We start from the raw sequence: 27,994 nt of genomic DNA, 5'->3' as shown, positions 1-27,994 counted from the left end.
CTTGCCAATTCGGACAGGGCTCATCAAACATTCCATTCTGGGTGTCACCTGATTCGGGTATGGCCCAAGAGTGGAGTGAGAGACACTGAAGCAGGTCGATAGTTCACAGACTTTAATGCGAACAATGTTAAAGGGAAAATAAAACAATAAACGCCAGGCCAAACAGGGACGTTGACGAAAACACGCAAAAGGAACACGAAGCCGACACTGCGTCTGAAAAGAGCAACGAATACCGCCAGTCTTCAGAGTCAGTTGACTCGACAGTACAATTTCTCAGGCAAGGCGGAATGCAGACAACGAAGTGTAACTATTTCCAAGTCTCGACAAACACTATGACGGAATGAATGGTGTTAAATACTATCACAATGAAATAATAATTAGCTGACACGTGCTTATTCACAGGCACAATTGCCGAATCTACTGCACTGCAGAACCCATGGTTATGACTATGGGTCTGGAGTTATGTACAGATAGAGTTCAGTGCGCCAGATACCCTCAACCAACAGAAAATGAGCGATACTTACCGGAAAATCATTTAAAGGTTCAAAGGTTCTTGGCGGAGCTAAGTAGTTATGGCGCACAACAGCAACTCCTTTGCTTGCATCTTCGAAAACAGTTCTATTTCCATCTTTAATATCTTTATTTTTTCTCTTTCAGGGTTCTTTTGAAGACCCTGACCTGCAGTTACACGCTGACTACGGTTCTTTGCGGGAACGGGTCCCGCTCCCGGAGTTCCACAACCGGCCGCTATTCGGCATGCCAAAGTCTCGGCCGAAGATTTCGGCACAGATTCAGAAGCCTGGGATTTCGGGTAACTGGAGACGAGCGAATCAAGGGTCGGTGTCGCCACAGGAGAGACATGTGTTGTTGGGGGAGTTGGAACAATGCCGTCTGCCTGGGGACCCGGGATACTTGCGATCTCTAGGCACAGAGCTCGAAAAACAGCGACGTAAAGGACTTTTAACATCATTAACTAGCAAGTTGTCTGTTATCTATCCCACTTGTTGGAAAATGTAGTCACCGCTTTCTCCCTTTTTAAGAGAGACAGAGCCTGCAGCATGTCGAATTATGGGGTGAACAATGTCGTCTTTGGGGTAACTGCAAGTCTGTGTCTTTGCTGTTGTTTTGCTCACGCTTGAGAGCTGGTAGCGGGCGAGCTTTATTTTTGAAGGTGCGGGGAGGGGGATTGTTGCTCATGAGGGAGGGAGGGAAGCTGGGGGGGGTAGTTTGGGGTTCTATCATTTAACTGTCATTCAATCTCTGGGGCGCTCCTCTGTTTTCCTGGATGGTTGCGAAAAAGAAAATTCAGGATATATATTGTACACATTTCTCTGACATTAAATTGTAGGTTAGAACCTCTGATCAACAAATCTTCTGCCCTTCCTCTTACACTAGTTCCCTAGCCAGGTATTAAACTGTATAATATTCCTAGTTCTAGCCTCATTTGAGCAGTCACGGGTAGCAATCTTGAGATAACAAGTCTGGAAGATCTGTCCTTTCGCACCTAGCTCCCGAAACTCCCTATGTAGAACGTCGTCACTCATACCTATATAAACCGCGACTTCTGGCTGTACACCCTCATTTTAGGATGCTGAGGATTGGATCCGAGATATACCTGACTCTAACACTCAGGAGGCAACATATCATCCTGGAACTCGTTCTCGCCCACAGAACCTACTGTCCGTTCCCCTTACTAACGAATCCCCTGTCACCATGGCATTGCGCTTCTCCCTTTTTCCCGTCTGAGAGACAGAGTCAGTGCCATCCCATCCCTTGAAATTACTTCCAATAATTTCCCACCACAGCTGTCAGACTCACCGGCCTATAATTTCCTGGTTTATTTTTAGAGCTTTTGTTAAATATCGGAACAGCATTGGGTATCTCCCAATCATTTTGTACTTGTCCTGTAGTTAGGATGATTTAAATATCTCTGCAAGGGCCCCGGTCATTTCTGTCATACCCTGGGGATGCATCCATCCGAACTTCTCACAGGACAACAAATACCTCCTCCTCTGTAATCTGTGAAGAGTCTATGAATTTGATATCTCATTTCTATAGACTCTGTGTCCATTTCTTGAGTAAATGCAGATGCAAAAGATATATTTAAGACCTCTCCCATCTCTTTTGGCTCCTCACATGGATTACTATTCTGATCTTCCAGAGGAGCAGTTTTATTCCTTGAAAGTCTTTTGCTCTGAACATACTATGTAGAATTCCTTAGCATTCTCCTCCATCTTGTCTTCTCGGTCAATCTCAGAACTTTTTTTCTTTGTATTATACCCCTTTTGCAATGAATATCTTCCTCACCTGTAAATTAACCTTTAGGGGATCCTGCAAGAGGACTCCAGAATTCCTATGCTCCTCGGGTTTTTGAATTTTACCCCGTTTCGAAAATACTTTATATTTTTATTTATTCTACCAACGTGCTTCGCGATGCACTTTCGCACGTTCTAGAAATTCCCTCTGTTGTATTCCGGTACTAGCCTGTTATCGACGTGTATATTGCAATCCCCTTTGACGATCATAATGTTACTCTTTTGGCATGCCCTTTGTAGGTCACGTTCTACTTGGTTGGCCACCTACTGGCTATTGTTCGGATGCCTGCAGGCAACCCCCGCAAGGTCTTGTTACTCTAGCAGTTTATTAACTCTACCTATATGTATTCTACATCTTTCAGTACAATACCACCCTCTCCTGAGGATTGATTTCATTTTCAACCAACTGAGTCCGACCACGTCCGCTACCAACCTGCCTGCCCTTTCAATGTAATTTGTATCCTTGGATTTTACGTTCCCAACTATAATCTGTCAGTGATCACTCTATGATGCCCGAAATATCATACCTGCCGATGTTGAACTGCGCTACAAAATCACCTACTTTAATCCTACCTTAGTACGTGCATTCAGTTATAACACCATCACTCCTGTAACTGTTATCGTTTCCGATTCCGTGCCGTTGTTTTACACCACAAGTCATCCCACTGACTGCACATTTGCCCTATTGTCTGCCTGTCCTTCCTGACTGTCTCACTACACACTGTCTCTGCTTGTAATCCAACAGCCCTACCCTCAGGCCTTTCACTCCGGTTCCACTCCCCATGCCTAATTGTTTGAAACCGCTCCCAACAACTCTAGCAAACCTGTTCGCAAGAACATTGATCACTATTAAGAAAACCGAAGTACAAAGAAGTAAATGATTACAAGATTTAAAAAGGACAATGAGTGTAAAGGTACTTGACTGGAATACCGCTAGTATTTGTAACAAGTTCAGTAAGCTTGCGGCCCAAATCAGTACAAAGGGGTATATTATTTAATGGCAATTACAGCAACGTTTTTGCGGGGTGGAGAGGATTGGGAATTAATTATGCAACGATATCAGGCAATACGGAAAGATAGGCAGGAAGGTAAGGGCTCTTAATTAAAGATGAGATCAGGGCAATAGTGAGAGACGATATAAAATCTAGCGAGTAGAATGCTGAAATCATCTGGGTAGAGATTCAGAATAGTAAAGGGGAAAATCACTTAAGGAAATTGTGTATTGGCCACCGAATATTAACATTACAGTGGTACGGACAATAAACAGAGAAATATTAGAGGCATGTAAGAATGGAACCGCAGTTATCATGGGGGACTTTAACTTGCATATAGATTGGGTGAATCAAGTTGCTAGAGCGAGTCTTGAAGTGGACTTTGTTGAGCGATAGGTGACAGCTTTCTTGAACAGCATGTTACTGAACCTACAAGGGAACGCCCTATCTTACTTCTAGTCCTGTGCAATGAGTCAGGTACAATTAATGATCTTGCAGTTAGGGATCTTCTTGGAAAGAGTGACCAAAGTATGATTGAGTTTGAATTATGTATAGCGGATAAGGTGAAAGTAGGTCCCTTGGAGGACGAGAAGGGGCAATTGTTATTCGGTAATGAGGAAATGGCTGAGATTTTGAATGAATAGTTTGCTTGGGATTTGACGGTGGGGAACTAGTCTACATGTCAAAGAGCGATGATATGGATGCGATGGTAGGTGAGGACCTGATTTTATAGCTGTCACTAAAGAGATAGTGCTGAGCAAACTTCTGGGCCTGAAGATAGACAAGACCGATGGTCCTGATGGAATGCATCACAGAGCACTGAAAGAAATGGTACTTGAGGCTTTGGTGACAAGCTACCGAATTTTCCCGGGCTCTGGGCAGGTTCCGACGGATTGGAAGAAGGCGAATGTCCCTCCACCACTCAAAAAGAATGTAGGCAAAAGGTAGGTAACTATAGGCCATTTAGTTTAACATCTGGAGTTGGGAAAGCGCTTGAAGCTATCGTTAAAGCAGAAATAGCGAAGCACCTGGAAAGACACAGCATGGATTCAGCAAAGGCGGGTACTATTTGACAAACTTACTGAAGTTTTTGAGGATATAACAAGAGCAGTGGATAATGGGGAACATCTGGACGTAATTGACTTGAATTTCCAGAAGGCCTTCAATAAGTTGCCACATAAAAGACTTATCAATAAGATAAAGATACATAGAGTTGGATATATATGTGAGCATGGATAGAGGATTTGTTAACCTATAGAAAGTAGAGATTTGGGATATATGACTGTTTCTTTGATAGGCAATGATTGGAGAGTGGTGTGCTGCAGGGGTCGCTGCTGGGCCCGGAACTATTCACGATATTCATTAACGATCTAGAAGAGGGGACCGAGTGTAGTGTATCTAAGTTTGCTGATAACGCGAGAAGCAAGTTGTGCAGAGGATACGGAGAGTCTACAGAGAAATATAGATCGGCTATTGAGTGGGCAAGGGTCTGGCAGATAGAGTACAATGTTGCTAATGCGAGGCTATATACTTTGGAAGGAAACATGTAAGATCAGATTATTATTATTTAAACGGTTAAAAGATTGCAGCGTGGTGCTGTGCAGAAGGACTTGGGAGTGCTTGTGCATGAATCGCAAAAGGCTGGTTTGCAGGTGCATCAAGTTATGAAGATGGCAAATAGACTGGAGGTCATTGCCAGGGCTATTGCATTTAAGAGCAGGGAGGCTATGCTGCAACTGTATGGGGTATTGGTGAGGCCGCATTTGGAATACTGCGTGAAGTTCTGGTCTCCTTACTTGAGGAAGAATATACCGGCTCTGGAGGCTGTGCAAAAGATGTTCACCAGGTTGATTCCAGAGAAGACTGGGTTAGACTATCAGAACAGATTCAATCGCCTGGAAATGTACTCGCTGGAATTCAGAAGGACGAGAGGAAATCTTGTAGAATCAAATAAAATTAAGAATGGGTTAGACAAAATAGAGGCAGGGAAGTTGTTTACATGATTAACCACATAACCATATAACGATATAACAATTACAGCACGGAAACTGGCCATCTCGGCCCTTCAAGTCCGTGCCGAAAGCTTACTCCCACCTAATCCCACCGACCTGCACTCAGCCCATAACCCTCCATTCCTTTCTTGTCCATATAGCTATTCAATTTTAATTGAAATGACAATATCGAACCTGCCTCTACCACTTCTACTGGAAGCTCGTTTTACACAGCTACCACTCTCCGAGTGAAGAAGTTCCCGCTGTTACGTAACCGGCAACAATGAATATCAATCGAGACAGGTTATATAAAAACAGCCAAACATTTATTAAGCACAGATAAACAATTAAAAAAAAACAAACGAAAACCTTAACCGGAAGGTAACCGCTATGCAGCCGTTCAACAAATCGTCACTCGGCACTGGTTCTTAAAGCGTTAAATGCGATAACAGTTCTTAAAGCGGCAAAGTTAGATACAGTTCTTAAAATCGTAAATTCGAAAGTCCAACAGATTGAGACGTTCAATTGGAAGAGACTTCTCTGGAGAAAGATTTCTTCATAGACGCAACTTTCCTGCTGTTTCTGTCCAAAGGATTCACGATGCAGGAAATAAACGGCTTAAAACAACTGACCTTAGTTTCCAGAGTGCAAATCCGGCCTGAACTTCCCTGTGCTTTTGGCAAGAGTTATCCATGATGCAGGTCGCTACTTCTTCAACGAAGACTCAACAAGTTCGATCTTTTATTAAACTGCCGAACAATCCCGATTTCTTTTAATCCTTCATATCCTGTATTTCGATGAAGTCTTCACTCTCCAATACTGCTGGAGAAAGGTACATCAACACATCTAGCAAAAATTGCCAGTCTAGCACCATGGTACCTTGCAACAGAAGATAACACTCCGTTTTAAAAAATGAAACAGCGTCACAAAAACAAATACGCAACAGAACCGGAGACAGAGTAACGTCCTAGCTGGAAAACTAAAAAATAACTGCATCATCTGAGGTCTTCCCTGATATACCCGTGGTGAACATGTCATCACGTGACTTCACATCGGCGGGAAAATTACATCAGGTGACCTGCAAAAGACCATTGCATCAATCTCACAAGATTTCCTTCGGGTATTTAACACCCCTCGTGTTACCCCTGAACTTTTACCCCTAACTCTCAACTCATGTCCTCTTGTTTGAATCCCCCTACTCGCATACAAAAAGCTTTCTTCACCACCCTATCCACGTGGGATTCCACCTTGAGGGAAGTATGCACCATTATTCTTAGATCCCTCTGTTCTACTGCATGCTTCAATGTCCTGCCATTTACCACGTATGTCCTATTTTGATTAGTCCTACCAAAATGTTGTACCTCACACTGATCAGCGTTAAACTCCATCTGCCATCTTTCAGCCCACTCTTCTAACTGGACTCAATGTCTCTGCAAGATTTGAAAGCCTACTTCATTAACCACAACGCCACCTATCTTAGTATCATCTGCACACTTAGTAATCCAATTTATCACCCCATCCTCTAGATCTTTAATGTATATGACAAACAACATTAGATCCAGTATAGATCCCTGTGGATCCAGTACAGATCCCTGAGACACACCATTAGTCACCAGCCTCCAACCTGACAAACCGTTATCAACCACTGCTCTCTGGCATCTCCCATCCAGCCACTCTGGAATCTATTTTACTACTTCAATATTAATACCAAACGATTGAACCTTCCTCACTAACCTTCCGTATAGAACCTTGTCAAAGGCCTTGCAGAAGTCCATATAGATAACATCCACCACTTTACTGTCGTCAACTGTCCTCGTAACTCCTTCAAAAAATGCAATAAGATTTGTTAAACATGACCTTCCACGCACCAATCCATGTTGACTGTTCCTAATTAGGCCCTCTCTATCCAGATAGTTATATATACCATCTCTAAGAATACTTTCCATTAATTTACCCACCACTGACGTTAAACGTACAGGCTGATAACTGCTAGGTTTACTCTTAGAACCCTTTTTAAACAATGGCACAACATGAGCAATACGCCAATCCTCCGACACCATCCCTGTTTCTAATGACATTTGAATTATTTCTTTCAGAGGCCCTGCTGTTTCTACGCTAACTGCCCTCAAAGTCCCAGGGAATATCTTGTCAGGACCCGGAGAGGTATCCACTTTTATATTCCTTAAAAGCGGCAATACTTCCTCTTCGTTAAACATCATAGTTTCCATAACTTCCCTACCTGTTTCCCTTACCTTACACAATTCAATATGCTTCTTCTTAGTGAATACCGAAGAAAAGAAATTGTTCAAAATATCCTTCATCTCTTTTGGTTCCACACATAGCTGTCCGCTCTGATTCTCTAAGGGACCAATTTTAGCCCTCACTATCCTTTTGCTATTAATATAACTGTAGAAACCCTTTGGATTTATTTTCATTTTATTTGCCAAAGCAACCTGGTATCTTCTTTTAGCTTTTCTAACTTCTTTCTTAAGATTCTTTTTCCGTTCTTTATATTCCTTGAGCACCTCATTTACTCCATGCTGCTTATATATATTGTAGATATCTCTCTTTTTCCGAAACAAGCTTCCAATATCCCTTGAAAACCATGGCTCTCTGAAACTTTTAACTTTCCTTTCAACCCAACAGGAACATAAAGATTCTGTACCCTCAAAATTTCACCTTTAAATGACCTCCATTTCTCTATTACATCCTTCCCATAAAACAAATTGACCCAACCCACTCCTTCGAAATCCTTTCGCATCTAATTAAAGTTAACCATTCTCCAACCAAAAATTTCAACCCTGGGTCCAGACCAACCCTTCTCCATAATTATTTTGCAACTAATGGCATTCTGATCACTGGACCCGAAGTGCTCCCCAACACATACCTCCGTCAGCTGATCTATCTCATTCCCTAACAGAAGATCCAACACTGCCCCTTCTCTAGTTGGTACCTCTATGTATTGCTGCAAAAATCTACCCTGCACACATTTTACAAACTCCAAACCATCCAGCCCTTTTATAGTATGGGCTTTTCAGTCTCTATGTAAAAATTAAAATCTTCCACAATCACAACCTTGTGCTTACTACAAATATCTGCTATCTCCTTACAAATTTGCTCCTCCAATTCTCGCTCTCCATTAGGTGTTCTTTAATACACCCCTATAAGTGTTACTACACCTTTCCCGTTCCTCAATTCCACCCTAACAGCCTTCCTAGACAAGCCCTCTAATCGATCCTGCCAGAGACCGCTGTACTATTTTCTCTGACAAGCAATGCAACAGCTCCCCCTCTTGTCCCTCCGATTCTATCACACCTGTAGCAACGAAATCCGGGAATATTTCGTTGCCAATCACACCCCTCCTGCAACCATGTTTCACTAATAGCTACAACATCATACTTACAGGTATCAGTCCATGCTCTAAGCTCATCCACCTTTAGTTCAATGCTCCTAGCATTAAAATAAATGCATTAAAGAAATTTTCCACCTCTTACTCTCTGTTTATCACTCACTGAGCAAATAACTTTACTATCTCCTTTTTCTTCCTTCTCCCCTACATTTGTTCCTACACTCTGGATCCCCCCCCCCACCCCCCGCCGTATCTAGTTTAAATCCACTGGAGCCTCTCCAGCAAAGCTACCTGCAAGAATATTTGTACCCCTCCAGTTCAGATGTAAACACTCCCGCCAGAACAGGTCCCACCTTCGCTGGAAAACTGCCCAATTATCTACAAATCTGAAGCCCTCCCTCCTACACCATGTCCTCAGCCACGTGTTGATCTGAGCTATCTTATTATTTCTAAACCCGCCTGCATGTGACACTGGTAGCAATCCTAAGATTGCTATCCTGGAGGTCCTGTCCTTTAACTCGGCGCCTAACTCCCTAAACTCACCTTTCAGGACCTCCTCACTCTTCCTACCCACGTCATTTGTCCCTACATAGACCACGACATTTGGCTGCTCAACCTCCCTCTTGAGAATACTGAGAACTCCATCTGAGATATTGCGGACCTTGTCACCAGGGAGGCAACAGACCATCCGGGATTCTCGATCTGTTCCACAGAACCTCTTATCTGTCCCCGTAACTATCGAATCCCCTATCACCACAGCTCCCCTCTGTTCCCGCCTTCCCTTCTGAGCTGAGGTGCCAGAGACGCAACCACTGCAACTTGTCCCTAGTAGGTCGTCCCCATCAACAGTATCCAAAATGATATACTTATTATTGGTGGGAACGGCCACAGGGGTGGTTTGCTCATTCTGTCTATTCCCCTTCCCTCTCCTGACAGTCACCCAGCTACCTGTCTCCTGACTCTTAGGGGTGACTATCTCTCTGTAACTCCTCTTCAGTTCTGCCTCTGCCTCCCGAATGATCCGAAGTTCATCCAGCTCCAGCTCCGCTTCCCTAACTCGGTTTGTCAGGAGCTGCCGCTGGATGCACCTTTTGCAGGTGTAGTCATCAGGGACAATTGTGCTCGCCCTGACTTCCCACATACTGCAAACGGAGCACTCAACTGCCCTAACTGCTGCCTCCATTACCTACTGTTAAGGTAATTACATTAATTAAAGGCACTTACCCGGCCTTACCTCACTTGCAGTGAACCTCGTCCTCTGAATCTGCTCGCCGAAGCCTCTCAAGCTAAAGCCTCCCTGCTCTGTCTTCCTCTACTCCGTCGCCCGCTCCGTTAACCTGTTCACGTTTTAACTCTCCCGCTGCTTCACGGTCTGACTTTCACGCGATTGCGCATTTGTGACTCGTTCAACCGCCGAAGAAATGGGACTAGAACTACTGGACATTACCTCAAGATTCAGGGGAGTAAATCCAGGGTAGATATGAGGAGAAACTGCTTTTCCCAGAGTGGTGAATCTGTGGAATTCACTGCCCAATGAAGCAGTGGAGGCTACCTCAGTAAATATATTTAAGACAAGGTTAGATACATTTTTGTATAGAAGGGGAATCAAGGGTTATGTTGGGAAAGGCAGGTCGGTGGAGGTGAGTCGATGGTCAGATCTGTCATGATCGTATTGAATGGCGGAGGAAGCTCGATAGGCCAGATGGTCTACTCATGCTTCTAGTAGTTATTTTTTATGTTCTTTCATATGGCACTTAAATACCGGAACTCGTTGTGCAGAAGATCGTCACACGTCCTATCCATGTACCTACATGGACCACGACCCCTGGCTGTTCACTATCCCACTTAAGAACACCGAGATCTCGATCCAAGATATCTTCGACCCTGGCAGTCGGGAGGTAACATACCATCCGGCATCCACACTAGCGTCTCCTTTACACTTATATATATATGCAAAAAACAAAGTTTTGGTGTCCTCTTTTACAGTATTGGCTAGCTAAGCTCATATCGTTAACATTCCAGATTACGGAACATGGAGCCAAAGACGATAAATATACGGCGCCCACGATTCAACCAATGAGCCTTTCGGCTGAAGTGAGTGAGTTATCTCCCACTTCCCCATCAAATGCTTTTCCTCTGGGCGTTCAGTGGGGAAGGCAGAGTTGGCGTTGACAAGTGCTCTGTACTTGTACTGGCCCATATGTGTCACAAGAGGGAGGTGAAGAGCTAGATGCGATTTCCGGTTGCGATATTGGGAGCTGAAAGCACCGGATGTCAACTGCAAACAAAGAACTTTCCAGTTATAAATGTGAAGAGGCATTTAACGGAATCTGAATGCAGTTTATGGAATCTGAAAATAGTATGCAACAAAATTCTTGAAGAACTAAATCGGCTTGCTTTTTTCCCTGCAGGACAATTGGACCAGAAACTTTCACATGCTGTGCAGGAACTTCGAACAGAGCGAGGACTTTGCATTGAGCCTTCTGCAACAATAATTCAGATCGCGGCTGATTTTGGAGACGGACATTATACGGGAAGGCACGTAGGTCTGAAAGAAATTACAGATCAAGGAAAGGCCAGATAGAGACCGCGTAACTGATCTGAGACCCCAGAAACGGTGTCAGCAAAGAGGCTGATCAGATTTCTGGAAGGGGCCATGTTGGAACTAAACGATGAACAGGTATTTCAAGGGGGCATTTCAGAATAACGCTGAAATATTAAACCGAGAGGTTCTACTGTCGGAGAAGAAAGAGAACTAGAGATAAAAACTAGAGAACTAGAGAAGTTGTGAAATAGAGCGCTAGCTTCAATATTTGCATTACTTATTTCTCCTCGCTAATGACATTAAGAAAACAAAAGGTTGTATAAACCAGCACTCATCCGGCGTAGAGGGCGAATAGGAAGCCCCTTTCGGCGGGATTAGATTCCATGATATTATTAGCTGAAGAGACTCATCCATCTGAAACCATAACTTACCGCAGATGGTGGGTGATCTGCCGATGCTTCCAAAATTTTCTGTTTTATTTTTGATTTTCCAAAATTAATTTCACCTATTGTTCCATTGTTGCGTTGAGGTTACGGATTGAGTATGCAATTCAGGCATTATTTTGCATATTACGGAACAGACGTTGTCCTCAATTTGGCCCCACATATCTGATCTAAAGTACTTTTCTGAGGATGAATAATTCAGAGACTCGACAGTAAGAAGTCACAAGAGACTTGTTTCTTCATCGCATGTATCTCAGTGGATGGTGTGGAGGGATTAGTGAGAAGGTATCGGTCAATGAACGGTTCCATTCGGCTATTTTCAAATTTATCCGAAGATTCTTTTCCTTGACTACGACTAAAAGCGCGGAGACGCTACAGGCAGGCCACAAATGCTCTCTAATGAAGAAAGGTTGTATATATAACATTTTGGGAGACAGGTTTCAGCATTTGAACGTGTTACGACATTTGATCTTGGAATGACCGTTTGATTTTATATCGTGTCACAACATACAACAACATAACTGCATTATCGTAGGAACAGTTGACGCCTTGGTTGTGGATAATATAAACGTCCATTCTGCATTTCGCCTCTGTGGACTCTAAATCTATCGGCATTGTTTTAGGCTGAACAAAAGAAAAAATCCGGACAATTTAAATTGCTTTATAAACTGTCAATTAAAACGATAAAATTTTTTGTTTGTCATCGAGAGGCAAAAGAAACAGAAATTCTCTTGGAATCGACAGACAACTATAAATCTGTGAACGAGAAACTCTCAAGGGGTAAGATTAGCACAAAGAAATACTGTTGTTGAAATTGACAAGAAAGAAAGTGTTATATTTCAGAGACGACATAATCAAAGGTTTTACAGATACATTTAATGTTAGAGAGATGTATACAATACAGATTCAGAAATTTATTTTCTTCTCGGGTAATTATGGATGTTGCAGACGCACTGATGTTGTCATCATCCTAAATGCTATACACATTCCCACAGATTCAACAACTGTGAATCCCCAGTATTCAAGGAAGGGTGCAAAAGAAATTAATGCACAAAGTCTAGTTCGCCGAACATAACGGCAAAGACGTAGAAACAGAAAAAAAATAATGACTGGATTTGATAAAGTTATGAATTTGTCAAAGTGGAACATATTTGGCAAATCTACATTTTGAGTTTGTAATTTGCGGAAGACGTAAAGGCGAAACAGTTAACTTGATTACCTTATGAAAAGTGTTGATAAAATGTCACACGGAATTATTAAAGTTAATGTGATATATTTGGCATTTGAAGGTTGATTAGCGGAAATAGGTCATTTTAACAGAAGGTGACAAGTATATAAGCAAATTTCCAACGTACATGGAAAATGAAATATAGTTCGGAAAAGTGTAAGAACATGCACATCAGTCAACAAGCGGTAAAGACATTTCAAATGAACAAATACTGAATATATTGGTTTCAGGGGAGACAAGGAGTTAATTTTACACGAATCACTCAACGTTAATACACAGGTAGAAGGAGCAATTAGGCGGACAAACAACCTCCTGGCTGTCAGGAATTGATTACAAGGTTAAAGTTAGGACTAAGGCAATGTCCGTGGTCTTTAGAAAATTGGGTGTCAGCTCACATGACCTACAAATTGATTTCTGAACCTGACAGGCTTGATGCAGGGTTAATGATTCTCCTGGATGTTGGTGCCTCCAATGACGGCGCCGCTTTAAAATTAGGGTTGCCTTTTCAGAATTGAGGTGAGAGGTAATTTCTTCAACAAGAATCTTAATAAATCCCCAGAATGTTTTCGCGGATGGCATTCAAATCTTTGTATCTCCTCAAATGTAAGACCGAGTTGAATCAATTTTTAGATAACAAATGAAGCTAGGTCTTGGATTAGTATAGGAAAATGGCACCGAGTTACCAAGCCAACCATGGCCTTATTTAATGGAAATAATGATATAGAGCACTGCGTTACAGTTACAAAGGAAATTCTCTGCAGGGTGACAAATATAGTACAGGGGCACACGGTTGAGAGAAGCAAAAGAATGTCACTTGACACCACCTGTTTCTAGCCTACGGTTTAAGCAGTCTGGCCCGCACAAAACTTTCCACGCGTGCTCATGTATCACAGAGAGCCTTTTGCAGTTAGGCGCAATCACTGACTTTCAAAGCGTAAACAGGAAACCTGTAGCGTGAATTGGCACGGTGCGATATTTTCCACAGACCTATCCGTAAATGCCCGACATAATTTCGGCATCCGACCTGCATTTCGCTTGAATTCAGAACCCACTGGTATCTGGGCATCAGTTGGTGCACAATTCGCAGCGATTGCGACAGCGTGCTTCTCAACGGTCTGCGTCCTGATCTATCTCCTTCCAGGTTAGTCTTCCCTGCTTCGAATTTTGTAAGCAATTCTTGCGCCAGGTCATTGAAGTGATTGCTTTAGGACAGGGGATCCCAATGTTTTTTATGCCATGGACCCCTACCATTAATCAACGAGTCCGTGGACCCCATGTTGGAAATCATCTGCCTTCGAGAAGATTGATTCATGTGGAATTGTTCTGGGATAGGCAAAGTGCACCTTGTTACAGCATTATCATAGTTTCGCGTAAGATCTCAAAATAACTCTCCTGATACATATAAAGTGTCCTATACTGACTTTTGGAACAAGGACAGAGAATTTACTGATCCGCGGCAACTCAGAGATATCCATCAATAAGGAATTTTGAAATGTTATTGGAGATTATTGCATTTCCGCGCCCCCCCCCCCCGCCAAGGACTTTATCTGTCTCATGTCTAAGTCTATTTTTTTTCTGTCTCGTTGTCTTTCTGTCTATCCTCCATGCTCACGTTTAATCCTTAGGATGTAGGTCCCAATGGAAATTAGGAATCCTAATAGTTTGGTGAACGGACAAGGCATTTTACGCAGAGTCCGGTCTATATGTATATATTACAAATAATTTGGTACGGCTTTACCCAGATAACATCTTGATGAATGTCTTCCTTTTGTAGTTGTTAGCCTTCAGGAGCTACGAAATAAACCCTTTTCTTCTGTTTCCTGGATATTTCCTTACACCTCAGGCATTCTCTCCCCTTGGGTTTGTTCTCACCGTACTTTTACTGGATATCTACTTCACAATGTGTGCGAGGCCTCCTTACCCTCCACATCAAAACACAATGGTATCCAATGTTTCGCCAGAAAAGGAGGAAGGAAAACCATAAGCCAATAGGCTGATGGGAGCTGACAAGACAAACGGAGCGTTGAGGAGTAGACAAAGAAATAAATGCTGCTGGTCGGGTATTCCTCTGATTAGCGACAGAACGTATGACACTACAGCACAGTACAGACTCCTCGACCCACGATGTTGTGCCGACGATTTAACCTATTCTAACCTTTCCCGCTTACAGATTCTTCCATTTTCCAATCATCCATGAGCCTATTTACGAGTGTCTCAACGGTCCCTAATGTATCTGCCTCTGTAACCAACACTGGTAGCGCGTTCTACACACCCCTCACTCTGTGTAAAAATACCTACCTCTGACATCTATTTGAGGTTTTTCGCAAAGACATTAATTGTATAGGCCTAGGTAGGTTACACGATTTCATTCCAGTGTGAGTTGGAGTCGTTCCAATCAATATGTATTTAGATTCTGACTATGGACAGAGCAGTGGGTAATGAAGAGCACCATAGCCTTACCCCGTGCCTGACACAGGGATGGTTTCATTGTATTTTTCAGTGCGGTGGTCTTCTGTACTCCACAACATCAATTTGCCTATATATAGTATTCATCTAGTTATCACTACCTGACACTACCTCACCGTTTTGCCATATTTCTACACCAGAAACTGTTAATCTGTAAAATAAATTCATTTTAAATACAGTATTTTTGTTTCCAGATTTATAGATTTTAATGTTGCACGACTCAAATGAGTGATATTCAGCCTGATCCTGATTCTAATTATCCACCAATCCGTCTCTTTCTCCATCTCCCTCTCTCTTTTGATACGTCAATGAATATTTAACTCTTTCATAAGTACTTATAAATCTATAAATGGGGAAAGAATTCAAAGTTCTGAGATGCAACGGGACTTGGGAGTCCTCGTACAGGATTCCCTTAAAGTTAACCTCCAGGTTGAGTCAATAGTGAAGAAGGCGAATGCAATGTTGACATTCATTTCTAGGGGAATTGAGTATAGGAGCAGGGATGTGATGTTGAGGTTCTATAAGGCGCTGGTGAGACCTCACTTGGAGCACTGTGGGCAGTTTTGGTCTCCTTATTTAAGAAACGATGTGCTGACCTTGGAGAGGGTACAGAGAAGATTCACCAGAATGATTCCGGGAATGAGAGGGTTAACATATGAGGAACGTTTGCCCGCTCTTGGACTGTATTCCTTGGAGTTTAGAAGAATGAGGGGAGACCTCAGAGAAACATTTCGAATGTTAAAAGACATGGACAGAGTGCAGGTGGCAAAGTTGTTTCCCATGATGGGGGAGTCTAGTACGAGAGGGCATGACTTCAGGATTAAAGGGCGCCCATTCAGAATAGAAATGCGAAGAAATTTTTTTAGTCAGAGGGTGGTGAATCTATGGAATTTGTTGCCACGGGCAGCAGTGGAGGCCAAGTCATTGGGTGTATTTAAGGCAGAGATTGATACGTATCTCAGTAGCCAGGGCATCAAAGGTTATGGTGAGAAGGCGGGACAGTGGGACTGAATAGGATAAAATGGATCAGCTCATGATAAAATGGCGGAGCAGACTCGATGGGCCGAATGGCCTACTTCTGCTCCTTTGTCTTATGGTCTTATGGTCTTATGGTCTTATTTCTGGATCTGGTGGCACTATGATCTGCTCCCAACCTCGTACAGTACGCAATCCCTTTGTGAATATATCGTTAGAGACGGAAATTATGACATAGAATTGGTTCGAACATATGAAAACGAAAGCTTCTTTTCTCTTGCAGATGCCCCATTCATGCATGTTTACCTTTTACTTCATCATGTCGGCTTTCCTGTGGCGATTATCCTTCTCCTCACGGATATATTCGCCGTGGGACAAAGCAGCAGGAACCGGCAGTCAGGATCCAAATTCTTTCCAACTGCCCATGATTGTTCTTATTGCCGTTGTTGTCTGTTTCTGGGTTTAACGCTATCGTTTACCTGAAATCTCTTTCCATCTCAGGCAGCAAGAGCGGCCGGATGAACTTTGTAGAATTGAGACCACGCGCGTCAGGATATTAAGTAGGAATAAATTATTTTTGGTTTGGTTTGTTTAGAAAATATAGAACAGCACCGTACAGCACAGAAACAGACCCTCCCCTCCATAATGTTTTGCCGAGCTAATGGAATGAACGCTGATAAATCTACTAAACTAATTCATTTAGCCTGCACAGGTGCACATTCTTCATCTTTGTGACTGTCTAAGTTTATTTTAAGAAGCTATAAAACGTTCCAAATGAACGGCGCAAGTCTTTCATTTGCACCTCGATATTCCGGGATTGCTACTGATCAGAGTTATGGAGCACGGCAACAGGCTTTTCGGCTCAGTACGTCCACGCTGACTGTGATGCATTATTGGGCTAGTCTCCTTTGACTACTTTTTCCTAATTTACTTCTAAACCTTTCCTATCCACGTACCTATCCAAATGTCTTATGAACGTTGCAACTGTACCCGCCTCTACCACTTCTTCTGGCAAGTTGTTCTATGCACAGTACCAACCATCCTCTGTTGAATAAATGACTCGCAATTTCTCCTGAAATCTTTTATCTTTCATTTTGACCCCATGGTCTCGCTTTACTTCCCCTTACGTTGGGAAAATACATGCCATTCCGTTTTATCACTCAGGATGTTATAAACATACGCAGCGTGGCCCGAGTCTCCGTCGCTGCAGAGAAAGCATTTCTAGTATTATCGGTCTCTTCTTTTAACTCTAACCCTCATCCCTGGTTATATTCTTATGAATATTTTATGCAGTCCCTCCACTGAAGGAGTGGGTTATTTCTATGGTATGGCAACCAGAAATGAACCAATATTCCAGATGCGGTCCCATCACCAACTTGAGGATACTTGGTAGTGTGGAGGAGCAGAGGGATCTTGGAGTACATGTCCACAGATCCCTGAAAGTTGCCTCACAGGTGGATAGAGTAGTTAAGAAAGCTTATAGAGTGTTAGCTTTCATAAGTCGAGGGATAGAGTTTAAGGGTCGCGATGTAATGATGCAGCTCTATAAAACTCTGGTTAGGCCACACTTGGAATACTGTGCCCATTTCTGGTCACCTCACTGTAGGAAGGATGTGGAAGCATTGGAAAGGGTACAGAGGAGATTTAGCAGGATGCTGCCTGGTTTAGAAAGTATGCATTATGATCAGAGATTAAGGGAGCTAGGGCTTTACTCTTTGGAGAGAAGGAGGATGACAGGAGACATGATAGAGGTGTACAAGATAATAAGAGGAATAGATAGAGTGGATAGCCAGCGCCTCTTCCCCAGTGCACCACTGCTCAATGCAAGAGGACATGGCTTTAAGGTAAAGGGTGGGAAGTTCAAGGGGGATATTAGAGGAAGGTGTTTTACTCAGAGAGTGGTTGGTGCGTGGAATGCACTGCCTGAGTCGGTGGTGGAGGCAGATGCATTAGTGAAGTTTAAGAGACTACTAGACAGGTATATGGAGGAATTTAAGGCCGGGGCTTATATGAGAAGCAGGGTTTGAGGGTCGGCACGACATTTTGGGCCGAAGGGCCTGTACTGTGCTGTACTATTCTATGTTCTATGTTCTATGGTGTTCTGCATGCCCCGTCTGAAAATGGCAAGCATCTCTTTTTTCACCATCTACAGGTATCTCTCTGATTCGTCCTGTAGGAATTTGATAAACTTCTATAGACGCAAACTGGAAATATTCAGATTTGTTGCATCACTGTGCGGCATGGAAACACCAATATCCTTGAACAAAAAACCCTACAAAAATTCGTGGGCACACCCCAGTAGATTACAGGTAACGCCTTCCCCACCACTGAACACAGGAGGGCGGTCGCAGGAAAACAGCACCCATCATCAACAACCCACCATCCAGGCTACGCTTTCTTCTGGCTTTGCAATGAGGTACAGAAATCTCTGGTACCACACCCCCAGGTGCATGAACATATCTTACCATTCAACCATTAGGCTACTGAATCCACACACTAATCTGATTCCCACACGGATGGACTCACCGTCAAGGACTCTAAAACTCAATTTTTCAATATTATCTACATACCTATTTCCTGTTCCTTTTGTAAGGCACAATTGGTTTTCTTTTGCACATTGGTTGTTTGTCAGTCTTTGTTTGTGTGCAGTTTTAAATTGATTCTATCGTGTTTCCATTATGTACCGTGAATGCCCGGATGCAAATTAACCTCAGGGCTGTATATTGTCACATGTCTGTACTTTGTTAATAAATTTACTTCGAACTTTACATTTAGATCTGCGTTGACACTAACATGGCTTGTGTCCCCATGTCTATTTTACAACATCAATCAGCGACTTCAGCCCCGGGCCGGGTTATTTACAAAGTAAATCCTGCCCAAGTTTATTTTGTTTCCAAACCAACAAGCAGGTACGACAAATCATTATGGACACAACTCACCCAGAGAACTACCTGTTCAAAAGCTCCCTATGGAAAGCGCTATATGGGTATTAAAACAAAATCCTCACACTATCTTAAAAGTTCCCCCCCCCCCGGGTATTTAATCCAATCAACCATTCTCGTTAGCCCCGCCCCCTCTCTTTATTACTGCCATCAAACACTGCAGTCCCTTAAACAGCTATTTATAACGCTGTTTATATCATAAACGCATGCCGGTATTTGTGTATCAATGCACCTTTTAAACAATGCCTTTCCTCTAATTTTATTTTCATTTACCCTTTTTCTGTTTAATTGTTGAACGTTGTCGTCTTTTGTTGGATGTCGCGCCAACACACCGCTGCAAATTCCGAACATATGTCAATGTAGATGGCGAATGAAATTAAGGCATGATCCTTTTCAAAACTCCCATGTTTCACTGTTAAATTTTATCTGCCATTCGTTTGCCCACTTTCCCAGCTAATCTCGACCCTGTGGCAGCCCGAGACAGCCTTTTTTATTCTCTGCCAAACTACCAACCTCAGCGTCATTCTTGCATTTACTAATCGTGCCACCTACCTCCTCATCCAAATCATTTTGATGACAAACAGCTGCACGCCACTGGTCGTAGTTCTTCGGTCTCAAAAATAGCTCTTCCTAACTCCTTCCATCAAGCCAATTTTCAATCCAGTTGGTCATTTTATCTGGACTCTTCATGATTTCACCTTCGAGAGTAACCTACTGCGTAACAATTATTGAATGATTTTTTCTTTATTTGTTGTAACTTATTTTTATTGAAGTTCATCATCAAACAAACATTTCCATAAGATGTATTTCAGATACTGTACATAAACATCATATAATCATATTTTTTTTACAAATTTCCACATAATATTTATCTGAGGTATATACTTATAGAAAGGAGAGGAAAGAAGGAACAATCGAAAGAATAAAACTATGTACAAAGTATGCAGTGATTTTTTTGCAACATATTCATTGACTTGTGAGAATAAAATCAGGCCTTTGAGGTGTTATGTAGTTAAACCATTTATCCCAGTATGAATGAAACTCTTCCAATTTATGATGAACAGATCCTGTTATATTCTCCATTTTGTAAATGTCCATTCTAATTTCCACCCATACATTTAAAGTTGGGTTCCCCTGTGATAAATATTTCCTGGTAAGGATATTTTTACCAGCAACCAGCAGTATATTCATTAAATATTTTTCGCTTTTCAACTATTTTTGAAGTATATACCCAAAATATATGGTCTTACTCTCTAAGGGTATTTCACATTTAAAGATGTCTTGTACGGCATGATGTTTCGCATTCCAATAGTCTTTGATAACGGGGCATTCCCAGAAAATATGATAGTGGTTTGCATTTTGATTTCCACAGTTTCTCCAGCAAACAGGAAGGTCACTATCATATGGGATTTCTGAGAATGTATAATAAAATATCTTATCAAGTATTTTTTCCACCGGAACTCATTACATTGTCCACCTCCCTCAGATATTATTATCCCTCTTTCCTTCTCCCATTTTGTTTTAAGGTATGAAGTCGAATGTGTTTTAAGATTTGACAAACCCTCATACACGCTTGAGATGATTCTACTACCGTTGTCTAAATTATATACTTTTCTAAATACCTCTATCAGACATGTACTTGCCTTGGTTACATTTTTAACTGTCCCAGTAACGTACTCTCGCATCTCTTAATACCGGTAAAAGTCTTGTTTTTCGAAAAAATGTTTCTCTTTGAGCATTTCAAAACTGAACAGTGTTCCTTCTTTCATTATGTTGCAAATAGCTGTTATTTCTTTAGCTGTCCAATCCTTAAATTTAACGTCCAGTTTATTCGGCGTAACATTCGTGTCATATACACACCATTTAAGAATTGTAATGTCTCTCTCTAGTTTATATTCTTTTATAATAATTCTCCATATTTTAAGAGTCCATTTCACAGACGGGTTATCAATATTATTTATGTAAATTTGTAGGTTGTTAGCCAAAATTGCTTGTGTGGAGATGGAAAGTATCCTTTCCTCAATGGTTTTCCATTGAGCGTCATATATGGGTTGCACCAGCATATCACAGCTCTCAACTCTGCTGCAAAATAATCATCTCCAAGAGAAGGTAGGCCATATCCCCCATTTTCCTTGGCTAATTGCAAAGTCTTGAGACGAACCCTAGGCCTTTTACCTGGCCATATATAACTTGATAGCATCTTGTTCAATTCATTGAATTGATTTTGGTTAATCTCTATTGGAAGGGTCTGAAAGAGATATAGTAGTCTGGGCAGTATATTCATTTTAATAGATTCAGTACTTGAACTGAAACCAAGAAAATTCATTAGTTTCCATCTTGTTATATCTTCCTTAATTTTTTATATATAGGCTGGTAATTACAGTCTGATAATTTTGCCAAATCTTTTGGCATAATTATGCCGAAATATTTGACAGACTCTGTTTGCCTTCCTCAAGGATATCTACTTTCAATTTCTCTTGGTGGGTGTAGTTATATAAAAGTCGTTGGGTTTTTTGTTGATCTTGTATCCTGATAATTGGCCATACTGTTCAAAGGATTGCATCAATTTAGGTAAAAAGTATGTTGGTTGCCCCAGATAGATCAAAATGTCATCTGCGTAACAGGCCCAATTATTCTCTGTTCCTTTAATAGTAATTCAACTGATATCTTCATTTTGTCTGATGTATTGAGCTAATGATTCCAGTTAGAATGCGAAGAGTAGCGGTGACCATGCACAAACCTGTCTCATGCCCCTTCGTGTGGTAAAAAAAAATTAGTTAAATATCCATTGCTTTTAATCCTAGCAGTATGATTGTCGTATAGTGCCTGTATAGCTTTAATAATTGTGTCATGCAGACCAAATCTATGTAAAACTCTGTAAAACAAATTCCAATTTACAGCGTCCACGCTTATCACTATTGCTTCAATTTCATTTTTTAAAAAAATATGATCCATAATGTGAAGCGTCCTTCGTATATTGTCTTGTGTTTGGCGTCGTTGTATAAAACCTGACAGATCATTATGTATCAGTGTGATTTAAGTTCTTCTAATCGTTTGGCCATGATGGAGGTAAATATTCTATAATCCACATGGAGAACAGATATTGGTCTAAATGACCCACATTCCATATTATCGTTGCCTTCTTTCGCTATTGCTGAGATTATCTCCTCCTTCCAGCTGGTTGCATTTGCGCCTCTCATAGAGCCCAGTTCAGTGTGAGGAGTAAAACAGGATTTAATTCATTTCTAAATTCTTTATACCACTCTGCCGTATATCCATCCGATCCTGGTGACTTGCTTTATTTCAGCCTACTAATTTTAGTTTTTACTTCAGCTTCAGTTACGTCAGCAGTCATCGTTCTATTTTGTTCTTTGCTTAAAGTGGGCAACTTTAAAGAATTCAGGAAGGTGTCAATTTGAGTTATGCTTCCCCCTTGGAACTTTAGAATATAGAGCATCGTAAAATATTTCAAAAGCTTCTTGAATTTCACTTAGCTTATTTTCTATCACTTTTGTTCTTGGATCCTAAATTCCATGAATTGTATTTTCTGCTATCCTTTGATTCGGTTCCCACGCCGGTATTTTCATTAATTTAGAACAACTTTCATAGTGCCTCTGTTTCAGAAACATTAATTTTTTTCCTAACTACTTGTGTAGCCAAACTATTAATTTCATTCCTAGTTTTTAAAATTTCATCTAGCATATCCTGTGCCAAACTCAATTTGTGTCTTTCTCTAGTTCCTTCAGTTTATTTTGTAATTCCTCTAATGTTGTATTCTTTTTTTTTCTTATATGAAGATATCGCTATAATTTTCCCTCTTAAGGCAGTCTTCAGAGTATCAGAAAACATTCCATTATCATTGAATTCCACGAAAAGACCAATTTATTTTTTAATTTGTTCCTTAAATTGGGATCATTGAGTAGACTTGAATTTAGTTTCCAATAGTACTCTTTTGTTGTCGGTCAAAATCAACAGATACACATACAGGTGTATCGTCACTTACATCTATTGTCCCATTACCACAGGTGATTATTTTGTCTTTATCTTTTCCAAATGTTATGAAATAGTCTATTCTTGTATATACGGAATGGGGGGAAGAATAATGAGTGCAATCCATTCTCTTGGGGGAAAGGTCCCGCCATATGTCAATCAGACCAACTTCCTCAAAAACAGTGTTAACTTTCTCATGTAAAGCCTTTGTTTCAGAAGTGTTTCTATTGGAAGAGTCTAACTTTGGCTGTAATTGTGAAGTTAAGTCTCCCCTGCATATCAAGAGACCTTCTGTTTCCGTTACCATAATATTAGAATTTTTCTGGAAGAATCTGATATCACTTCCCGGGGGTGCGCATGGATTCAATAAATTAACTGGATTTCCATCCATATTACCCCTTACCAGAATATATCTGCCCTCTTTATGTCCCATTTCGAATACTTTTTTTTTCAAAATTTAGCTTGTTGCAGATGAGAATAGCAACTCCACTCTTATGTCCTCATTTATATAAGGAGAAAAACAAATTAGTCAAGCCCATTCTCTTTAATGTTCCATGCTCATTATCTTTACAGTGAGTTTCATGTAAATTTACTACATTGGCTTATTCTATTTTCATTTTTGATGGAATTTTACTGCGTTTGTTTGGATTCAACAACCTATTGACGTTAAACGAAATTAATTTTACTTTGTCCTTAGCCATGTGTATTTATCTGTAGTATATCATTGCAAGTTTTATAATCGATCTTCTCCCTGAAAAAATAAGAGCCAAGAAACACGAATAATAACAAAAAAGATAACGAAGATGTGATTCCAAGGCTAGGGACTCCAGCTGACTCTGGGTTGAGCTCGAAGAAACGTCTATTCGTGGGGGACAGCCCCTCCTACCTGTGAGTTGAGGGCCCCCACTGTAGTACCTATAAAAGTAAGTAAAATGATCTATGTCCATTTAACAGAAATAATTTCCCTGTGTATTCCTTCCGTGTATATATTCTCCTTTCGGTGTGGAAAAAGGAGAGAATGAATGAATAAATAAAAACACGAGTAATAGAAAATCCACATTATAATTCGTATTTCTCGAGATAGGGGTATCACCGTCTATTTTTGCTGCAGTTTAGCTTATCGGCACTTTTAACGTTAGCCAAGCATTACGACTCTTTTGGAGGAGGTCAGGGCTGTCTTCGGAGAAGTCAAAGACTCTTACGAATATCCTTTTCTCGTCCTCCTCCCGTCCCCTGCTTTCTCGTTTCTCTTACTATTTCCCAAGCAGATTCGGATAACTGCTCAGCCAGGCATTCCCTCGGTCTGACCACGCTAATGGGCTGCCCTCTGTTCTTCATTTCTATAGTCACCTCTTCCACCATCCGATAGAGCTGTATTCCTCCTTCGTAAAACACCCTCAGTTAGCAGGGTACGGAGTTTGGATTTTAATCTTTTCTTCCTTTAATATTCGTTTCGCTTCGGATTATTCCTTCCGTTTCTGTAGGACCGCCGGGGGGTAGTCTTGATTGAAGTATATTAACTTCCCGTTCCAAAACACCCTCTTCTTATCCTAGGCCCTTCGGAGAATCTCCACCTGACTCTTGAATCGAAAGCTTCTAAGAACTATTGAGCGCGGATTACTCTCTCTGTCTCTGGGAGGCCTCGGGCCGAGCGCACGATGCGCCCTCCCAATTTCAATCTCCATAGTCGGGCCAATCTCCAGCGCGTCCCGCAGCAACTTTTCCACAAACTTCATCATCGAAAACCCCTCCGCTCCTTCGGGAACATTATAAACCCTGATTTTTTTTTTTGTTTGTTTTTGTCGCAATCTTCCCTCCTGGTCAAGCAATTTACTTACCTGTTGATTTAATATTTTTATCGTCTTACTGAGTATCTGTTCCACGTTTGTGCACGCGATCTCCCACTTTTTCAATTCGTGTCTCTGCCATCGCTATTTTCTGATTGACGTTGTCGAGATTTGACTCTATATCATTGAGTTACTGTTGAACCACTGAATGACTCTTCACTAATTAAATGAGGAATACAATTGCTGAGTTCATTTGCAGAGAGCTTAAGGATCAATTTAATTGAAAAGTTTTCAATATATTATAAAAACATTCAGTAGGTGGAGCGGAACCTTTTGCTTCAGCAATAGTAATGCAGAATAACATTAGATCTGGGCTTCGGCTGACGTAATGGTACTGCCACGTACTCCTATATTCCATTATTGGCCCTTCAGCATTTTGCATGGCCTAGATTGCACTACTAAGTAATCCGAATCACAATCAGGTTTAATATCGAAGCAGGCGTCTGTCTTGAAATTAGTTCTGTTGCTGCAGCAGTTTAATGTCATACTTAAAAAAAAACTATGAATTGCAATAAAATAGATTGAGAAATCAAATTGAATAAATAGTACAAAAAGAGAGCAAAAATACTGAGGTAGCATCCATGGGTTTGCTCATTGTCCGTTCAGAAATCTGCTGCAGTGGGATAGAAATTGCTCCTAAAATGCTGAATATGTGTCTTTTAGGCTGCTGTACCACCTACCTGATTTTAGCAATGGATCCAAGGCATGTTCTGGATAATGGGGGTCATTAAAGAACGATGTCGACTAAGGTATCATAATTTTTGTTTTGCACTCATCGTAATATTTATTTCTGTATTTAATATGATGTTATCTACTGTTTGGTCCACGAGTTTCTTGAAAACACTGAATTCCATTGCACCCAAGTCTACAATTACGTTACTTTTCTTAATTAAATACTTGCCGTATTTGCATGCTGACGTTTTGTGCTGAAACAGTGGGAGATCCTCATCGCTGTGTGCCTCAGAGATCTTCAGTGTCTGATCTTGTACCTCACTTTCTTCATTGCTACATTTTCTATCTGAATGACCAATTTCGCATTTACCCGTGCTGCACGGCACTTGTTAAACTACCTTTAACAGTCTTGGCCTCTTTCTGGCACTTTCAAATCTTCGTCTTCTAAATGTCTTCGTGTCCTGAGAAAGTTATGAAACATTTGTTCACGTCCTTTATATTAATTTGAACAAGTTGATGTTTCAACACTAGCCGCCATTGTTACGTTTATTATTTTGAACTACATCCAATGTCTATCTATTTCTCACCATCCACAACTTAATTCACTCATCTTTAAAACACCATGCCCATCATCCCCTATGAATACAACAGTTCTTTAGGTCAGAGAAGAGGATAATTTTCTTTAGACAGAGAGTGGACGTTGACAGGTTGCTGATTAGGAAGGGTGTTGAAGGTTATGGGAAAAGGCAGAAGAATATGGTTGAAAGGGATAATAAATTAGTCATGGCGGAGAGGACTTAATGGGGCGAAAGGCCTAATTCTGCTCCTATGTCTTATGATCTTATGGTATTATTCTTGCTTCTTCACCTCACTCATCGACCCTGATTCTATGGAGCTGGCGAAATCTTTTCACCACCGAAGAGAGTCAGAATTTAATAATACTGTGGAAAAATTTTGATGGGACGAACGGTCTCCTTCTGTTCCCGGGACCCTCTTATGATGCTCTTCGTTTAACATTACCAGCTGCCTCCGCTGGTCTGACTTTTAAAGTGGATTCAAAAGCGAGAGTGCAGGTGGAAGATAGGATTCGCTATGCGGATATGACATGTAGCAGGTATGCAGTGGGAAGGGCTGTCAGTGACAGTTCCAGTCATAAGGCGATGGTGTTCTGAGGGCTTTCGGAAGTCATACACAATAAGATGGCAACCTGTTACAGATGAGATTTATGTCCTTCCTGGTGACTACAAAATTACGTCAGCTCAGCCATGCTAAGTCATTTCTAACATACCCAGTTGAGAAGCTACCAGTTCTGCTCAATATACCAGCCCTCGGGAACATCAACTCGTGACACTCTGAAGCAATTTCTCCTACACTATTGCAAACCACATTCCAAGAAGAATATTCAATCCTATTTTTACAGAACCGGTTGTTATGTTTTGCTGTTTGTTTTTTTTTAATCTCGATTTATCACTTGTGGTAAACAGAGTTTTGGTTTTCTTGAACTGATACATTTAATTTCACTTTGTAGGAAAATTTGGCTTGATCTAATTCAAGATTGCATCAGATTGGACAAAGAGAGCGCTGTGTATTTTCGATTCCACGTGTTGCGGTCAAGAAATGCAGAAGAGGCCTGACCTAAAGCAGAGCCGCGGAGACGATTCAACGGTGAATAATAATTTAATAAAAGACCACAAAATAACAAGCCACGAGGGACCACAGCAGCATTGTAAACATAAACTAAACAAAACAGGCAACAGGGTATACTTTAGCCAGGGAGAGTGAAAGCAAGGAGCAACTGGATGAGTTCGTCTGGTTCAATAGGTGAACAAGGATTGTGGTTGAGAACTGGGGTTAAATAGGCAGCAGGTGAGGAGGCTGGAAAGAGTGGCAGGTGAATCCAAATAGCTGAGTGGAAACTGGAAGGTGCTTGTATGTGAACGCTGAAAGGTGTCATAGAAACATAGAAACATAGAAAATAGGTGCAGGAGTAGGCCATTCGGCCCTTAGAGCCTGCACCGCCATTTATTATGATCATGGCTGATCATCCAACTCAGAACCCAGCCTTCCCTCCATACCCCCTGACCCCTGTAGCCACAAGGGCCATATCTAACTTCCTTTTAAACATAGCTAATGAACTGGCCTCAACAGTTTGCTGTGGCAGAGAATTCCACAGATTCACCACTCTCTGTGTGAAGAAGTTTTTCCTAACCTCGGTCCTAAAAGGCTTCCCCTCTATCCT

The 27,994-nt window shown here is 41.4% G+C and overlaps 1 long non-coding RNA gene across 1 annotated transcript; it reads left to right on the top strand.

The window, feature by feature from the left end:
• The first annotated feature begins 13,927 nt into the window (after nt 1–13,927).
• Nucleotides 13,928–27,594, top strand: LOC134337257 (uncharacterized). Its single transcript, XR_010015953.1, has 3 exons — nt 13,928–14,004; nt 25,747–25,832; nt 27,284–27,594. It is a non-coding gene; the product is annotated as an uncharacterized LOC134337257 (long non-coding RNA).
• Nucleotides 27,595–27,994: the final 400 nt, after the last annotated feature.

This window comes from Mobula hypostoma, chromosome 2, assembly GCF_963921235.1.
Source record: "Mobula hypostoma chromosome 2, sMobHyp1.1, whole genome shotgun sequence".
Taxonomy (NCBI): domain Eukaryota; kingdom Metazoa; phylum Chordata; class Chondrichthyes; order Myliobatiformes; family Myliobatidae; genus Mobula; species Mobula hypostoma.
This window is presented reverse-complemented; position numbering and strand designations above follow the sequence as displayed.